The sequence below is a fragment of the Mustela nigripes genome, chromosome 8 (assembly GCF_022355385.1).
Source record: "Mustela nigripes isolate SB6536 chromosome 8, MUSNIG.SB6536, whole genome shotgun sequence".
Taxonomy (NCBI): Eukaryota; Metazoa; Chordata; class Mammalia; order Carnivora; family Mustelidae; genus Mustela; species Mustela nigripes.
In genome coordinates, this window is record NC_081564.1 from 19,521,912 (window position 1) to 19,528,322 (window position 6,411).

General features: G+C 53.5%; 1 long non-coding RNA gene across 1 annotated transcript; it reads left to right on the forward strand.

The window, feature by feature from the left end:
- Positions 1-1,277: 1,277 nt before the first annotated feature.
- Positions 1,278-6,105, forward strand: LOC132023842 (uncharacterized). The gene is made up of 4 exons (XR_009406071.1): positions 1,278-1,451; positions 2,845-2,925; positions 3,135-3,261; positions 3,704-6,105. It is a non-coding gene; the product is annotated as an uncharacterized LOC132023842 (long non-coding RNA).
- Positions 6,106-6,411: the final 306 nt, after the last annotated feature.

Below are 6,411 nucleotides of genomic sequence, written 5' to 3' on the forward strand. Positions count from 1 at the left end.
GGCTCCATCCCAGGACCCTGAGATCATGACTTGAGCCTAAAGCAAGTTTGCCGCTTCCCCCACTGAGCGTCCCAGGCGCCGCTCTGATGCTCTCCAGTGTACCTGTGGGTACATATTAGTCCCCTGCTCTTCTTTATTTCACTTCAGTGACGGCTGGACCCATCACCCTGCCCACCCATGGGGTTGCAGACACGTCGACGTGACCACTACGACCATAACAGCATCGAAGGACAGCCAGGATGACCCTTCTGTGCACCCCTGGGTAACAGACTCCAGCTTCATGCTATGAAATCCATTTGGGTAGAAACCCTCTGAATCTTAGAGGTAGGAGGGACCTCTAGAATCTTCTGGAGTCCAACCCCTCAAGCAAGGCTTCCTTGCTGGGGCCCCTGACCTTGGCTTGCAGTGGAGGAGTGGGAGAGTAGTGGGAGCTGAGACGCCAAGGCCCTGGGGCCCCATGGAGGTCTCTGACCTTTGATTTGTCATTACATCAAAGGAATTTTGAAAAATAGCATTAACGATATAATAACACGCACCCATTCCAAGTATACATTTCAATCACTGTGCTTGCCAGATGTGGACACCTGCATAACCATTGTCACAATCCACATCTAGAACACCTTGAGCACACCAGATGTTCCGTTGTGTCCCTTCGCTGTCAATCCCTTACCTGCCCCGGCCCTAGCCCCAGGGAACCACTGATTGGCTTTCTAAGCCTAGAAACTCAACTTGTGTTTTCTAAAGTTCCATTAACATGGAATCTTTTGCATTTGGCTTCTTTTGCTGAGGATAATGTTTTGAGGTTCCTCCTTGTTATGGCATGGATCAGTAGTTCAATCCTTTCTTGAGTCTTATTTTATGGAAGCTTGGTGTAAATCTATAACTTCGTCTCATGTGCACAGTTCGATGATTTTTTTGCAAATGTACTAAGTTGTGCACCCACTGCCATAAATCCATTTTAGGATATTTCTACTGCCCTGGTAAGGTCCCCCTGGACCCACTCATGGCTAATCTCCACCACCTGCTCTTGATTGCAGACGACCCCTAATCTTCTTTCTGTCCCCATAGGTTTGCCTTTTCTGGACATGTCACATACGTACATGGAGTCAAACAGCACGCGGCCTCTTGTGCCTGGCTTCTTTTCTCTCCGTATTCTCTCTTCGAGGTTCGTCCAAGTCGTAGCATGTAACAATCATTTATTCCTCTTTACTGAGGCGTAGCTTTCGTTATACAAACATATGAATGTTCTTCCATCTACGAGGACAGGATTTTGACTTAATCTATTTTACTGAGGTAAAGGCACCTGCATTCCAGGAGGCATATCCTGTTTCTGGGACATCGGCGTTACACAGAGATTTCCTCGACAGGTGAAAACAATTTTGGGAGCTCTTACGGTGTGCCAAGTCAGTGGCTACACCTTGGAGCATAATGAACATTGAGTCGCACATCAGGTACGTGGGGCTGGGGAACCAGTCTTACCTGTTTGTCTGCACCTAACACACATGTCTCCCATTCTACCTTCCTAGACAGCTACCTGCTTGACTCAGGGGTTGATGTTTCCCTTGAAACCTTCATTGCCTTATGGATATCGGGGTCTGCGGAACCAGGGGAAGGGCCATTGTGAACAGCCTAGGGTCTGTTAATGGAGTGCAGCGAGGTCCTGGGACAGAGGAGAGAGAAGGGATTTCTGAATTCTTCCCGAACATTCCTGGCCACACCCGGGAAGCAGCCTTGCAGATAAGTATTCCAGTTTACCCACCCACAGCCTACCCGCCTGCCCTCTCTCAGTCTGTGCAGGAAAGTACAGAACCTCAGAATCCCCGTGTAGGAGGGGAAATGGGTGATCAGCTTTTCTAGCCCTCTAGGTCACAAACAGAGACCTTGTCCCCATTTTATGGGGCCCCAGAGAGGGTGACCGCCACACCCCTCTTTTGGCACAGAGCCTAGAATTTTGTCAACTCCACCATCAGGAACTTCTGTAGACTGGAGTTTAATGACCTCATATTAAGATCCCGTAGATCTGGGATCAGAAGAAGTGAGTCAGATGGGGGTTGGGGACTCCTGGTGGCTCTTCTCAGTGCTGGCCCTTTGTCATCATCATATTTGTAAAACTTGGCCCAGGGCTCCTTTACCCAGCAGTGGAGTGGGGACATGGGCATGGTGACTCTAGGGCCACATTCTTTCCTCCAGATCTGGACCCTTGCCCTGAGTCCCAGGTGCCTGAAGCAAGCTCCGGCCACACGTTAAGAGGCGCCCCCGACTCTCCTGGCCCAGCTCTGCCAGCCACTGAAGAGAGCTTAGATGTCACCAGAAGCAAAACTGAGATATGATTCTGGGTCAGGACTAGGAGGCATTTGATGGGGGCAAAAACGTATCTGAGGCTGATCTGTAGGGCCCCCATCTTTCCTCTCCACTGCTTCACACTGTGGGTTAGTACTGTGTACTCTGGATGAATGTAGGGCTGGAAGAATCCCAGGGCGCAAAGAGAGAGAGAAAGAGAAAGAGGGACGGACTTCCCGGGGCTACACAGAATGGCAAAGCCGGATCAGGAGTCTGGATTCCTGACTCCATTCACTGCTTCTGCTCAGCTGAATTTGTCTTACTTTGTCCTGAGGCCTCTTCTGCAGTTTTTGGGGAACAGGGAGGTGGGTGAGGGAGCCCCTCCTTATCCCGAGGACATTCTGGGGTGGGAGGAAGGGAGGTAAAGGGGAGTGTGTCTGGGCCTCGCCTCTCTGGCCCAGGGTGCTCTTCTTGCTAGCAGAGACTTCTGGCCAGGCCCGGGCTGGGGGACGGGGCCTGGGTGCAGTTTTCTCCTGCGGTGTGGTTGGCTCTTTTGTCTTCCAGGAAGGGATCTACACAGGAAAGGAGCTGGGAGCTGGGCCTGGGCTGCCCACGTGCTGGCTGGGTGTTTCCAGGTAAACCTGGGTAAGCATGGGAGAAGGAAGTTGCATTGAGCTTAGTTTTATGGGGGATGATCATTCTATTGCCAGAAAGGCCCGAGGTGAGAGGGGTGGAAGGGAGGAGCCAGGTGGCTGGAAGGCTTGCTCCACATGGTCTTGTGGGGGTGTGCGGGACAGAATCAAGACCACCGTGAGTGGGTTATGACAGACGTTTCAGTACATTTCTTCATTCAGCACAAACACGGACCAAGCACCTTCTCCCAGCGAGATTCCGGGGATCCAGAGGTTCACTCCAGAGACACGGTTCCACCCTCTCAGATCTTCACACCAGAATGTGCTTTATCACAGTCTCAGCGAAGGAGTGAGCTCCCCATCCTGGGAAGAGAGAGAGAGAGAGAGAGTGTGTGTGTGTGTGTGTGTGTGTGCGCGCGTGTGCGTGTGTACTGGGGGTGGGTGGTGCAGAAATCCCCTTCATGGGAATGTTGTAAAGGGAATCCAAACCCCCTGGGGACTCTGAAGGCTCTTTTTGCCCACCTGGACCCTGCCCCTTTTCTGGCCATGATGCCCTTGGCCTTGCTCCTGGCTCCCCTGAGCTAGCCCTGCCAGGGTTAGAAACTCCATTCCTGAGTTTCTTCTAAAAGTCATTAGTGTCTAAAGCCCTGACCCCCACCCTTTCTGCCCTTTCTAGGGAGACTGAGGGTCTCTGAAGGTGTCCCCCCTCAGATGCGGGGTTAGGTTGGGGGGTGCGGAGTGCTGCGGGATGGAGGATGTGCCCTCAACCTAACTTGCTGCATTTCCCCCAGGTGGCTCTTCCTGGCTGCGTCTCCAGGACTCCTGGTGTGGTCTCTCTGGAGCCCGCGTGACTCTGGACTCCGGCCACAGTGATACAGGGAGCAGCCTTTGGTGGTTTTCTGGAACTCTGGACAATTCTCGAGAGACCTCATCTTTCCCAGCTGCTCAGACGGCGCCTCAGACAAAAGGATCAAGGGCCCTTCTGGTTGGCGCTTGGCTGAGGACAGGCCCTGGCTCTGGAGGGAGGGCTATGAGGGAGGCTGGCCGCCCCCTGCCCCTCCGTGTCCGCCTGGACCCTGCCTATCAGACCTTACCGTGTGTGCCTGGACACCACTTTTTGGCCCTGTGCCGACCTGATGGCTCTCTGCAGTCCTGCTCCTGGGCCAAGGCCCAGCGGACCCTTACCAAGGCTGGGTCTGGAAGGACCCTCCAGGCTGGGGCAGGACCACAGGGATGGGAGTCAGGGTGGAGCTGCCTAGTGGAAAGGAGGCCAGGCACAGCTTCATGGGCTCCATCGCCTGGAGTCTGTCTTGCGCCGTTTGCCTTGAGCGATTCTCATTTTTGTGGGTGCTTTTTGGATGAGGTTTTTCTCTGTTGCTCTCTGCCTGATGGTCACAGGAAGAGGGCAGTCAGGGTCTGGGCGGAGTCTGGGTCTTCCCCCAGTGTGGTTGAGTTTTGGGGGACAGATGGAGGGGCAGAAGCTGTGCCATCCTGAAAGGGGAGGGTCTGTAAGAGATGAGGAGGCCCGGGTAGGGGAGCTTGCCAGAGGGAGACAGAAACTGGGCCCTTTTGGCACCATCCAAAGGGAACAGGCTGGATCCAGCCTTGTCCCCAGGCTCGAGGGGTCAGGTGACCCCAGCCAGATCTCTGATCTCTGTCCTTATTGCACAGATCCTTGATTCTGTCCTTGGGGGACCAGGCAGGGCAGGCCCCAGGCACATGAAGCCCTCCCCTGTCACACGGCTGCACGTTCACCTTCCTGTGCACGTCTCCATTCTCCGCTCTCCACTCTCCAGCCTGTCTGGGGGGCGGGGAGCGGGGGTCTAGTGCTAGCCCAGAAGCAGTCTGTGGGTTTCCATAGGCAGGTTGAAAAGCCGGGTGTTCTTTTCCTAAGTGGAGAGGGAGCCTGAATTAGCTCGAGCTACACTAAAAGCAGACCACACCCTGGGAGGGAGGCTGAAACAGTGGAAGTGTGTTTTCTCATAGTTCTGGTAGCTGGAAGCCCAAGATCCAGGTGGGAGTGATGGTTTCTCCCAAGGCCTTTTCTGTCAGCCTGTAGAGAGCCACCTTCTCGATGTGTCCTCACTGGGCCTTTTCTCTGTGTGCACTTAGTGGGGGAAGGAGGAAGAGGAACCGATCTGGTGTGTCTTCCTGTTTTTCTAAGGAATGCCAGTCCTGTTGGAGGAGGGTCCCACTCTTAGGGCCTCTTTGAGCCTTAATTTCCTCTGTAAAGTTCCCATCGCCAAATACCGTGGCTTTGGGGGTGATGGCTGCAACCTATGGATTTGCGGGGGCGGGATCCAGTCACATAGATGCTCACTGCAAAGGTGGAAAGAAGGAGCCATTTTCCCCTCAGCAGCCCCACAGCCACGGGGAGAGGGAGGGAGAGCAGAGGTAGGGGCCATAGGGACCGAGAGTAGGTGACACTGTGCTAGGATGGTCCCAGTGCTTTAGGGATACATGGAGCTGGCTGGACCAGGGCAGTGAGGAGGAGTCCCAGGGGAAGGCTGTCCTGGGAGGAGCCTGAGCTTTGGAGCCTCAGGGTGTGTCCCCCGCTACACAATCTTGAGCAAGTCACCTCACCTCTGTGAGTCCGATGCCCATTCTGTAACAGGAGCCATCTGCTCTGCTGGAGGGGAGGGCAGTGCAGGAGGAGTCCGTAAAGGCTCATGCCTGCCCAGTGCAGGGCTCCTAGCAGGTTGCTCTGTCAACACTCCCATCCCTTTGGGGGTTTAGATTCAGGGCTTATCTATTTTTGGTGCTCCAGAACTGCCAGCTCGGCATCTTCTAAGCCAGAGGCACTTCCACTGCCTGTGTTTCTTAATATCTACTTTGAATCAGCTTGGGGAGGTAGCTGCACTTTATGGCCTCCCGAGTAGCTCCAAATGCCTCCTGGGGTACCCTCTCATCAGGAGTGAGAGCCTACCATGGGCCCTTTTTTTTCTGTGCTGGTCGCTTACAGGGGGATATAAGTGAAGCTCTAGGCATGATTGAAACCTACAGGATGGCACAGCCAAGCAATTGGAACTGGAGGACTGGAGAAGGGGGCAGAGAACAGTCCACTCAGTCATAGGTTCTGAGTGCTTGGGGGTGGGGGACAGGAGTAAGGTCCCAGAATCACCTGGACAGTCTTCCCAGCAAGGTTTTGAAGGATCAGAAAGAAGTGGCTTAGCTGACAGCTTCCAGGTCCCTGGAAGAGATTCGCAAGTAAGTCCTAGGAGATACCATTGCTTTTACAAAAAAAAAAAAAAAGTTCAAATTCAACCAGTTTCTAAAAATGTAGACTTATCAGAGCCTTTAAAGTGCTGATGGGAATTGTGAGTACTCAAGGACAGGCAGAATTCAGTGTTCTCCTGTTTTATGGCAATAGAGCCTTTTTCTTATGGGGCATCATTTAGAACTGAGGGGGCCATCTGGTGGGGCTTCTGTGGAAAAACCACAGCCGGGATAGGAGATGACACAGCTTGACACACTCAGAGGCTTTATAGCAGTGGCTGGA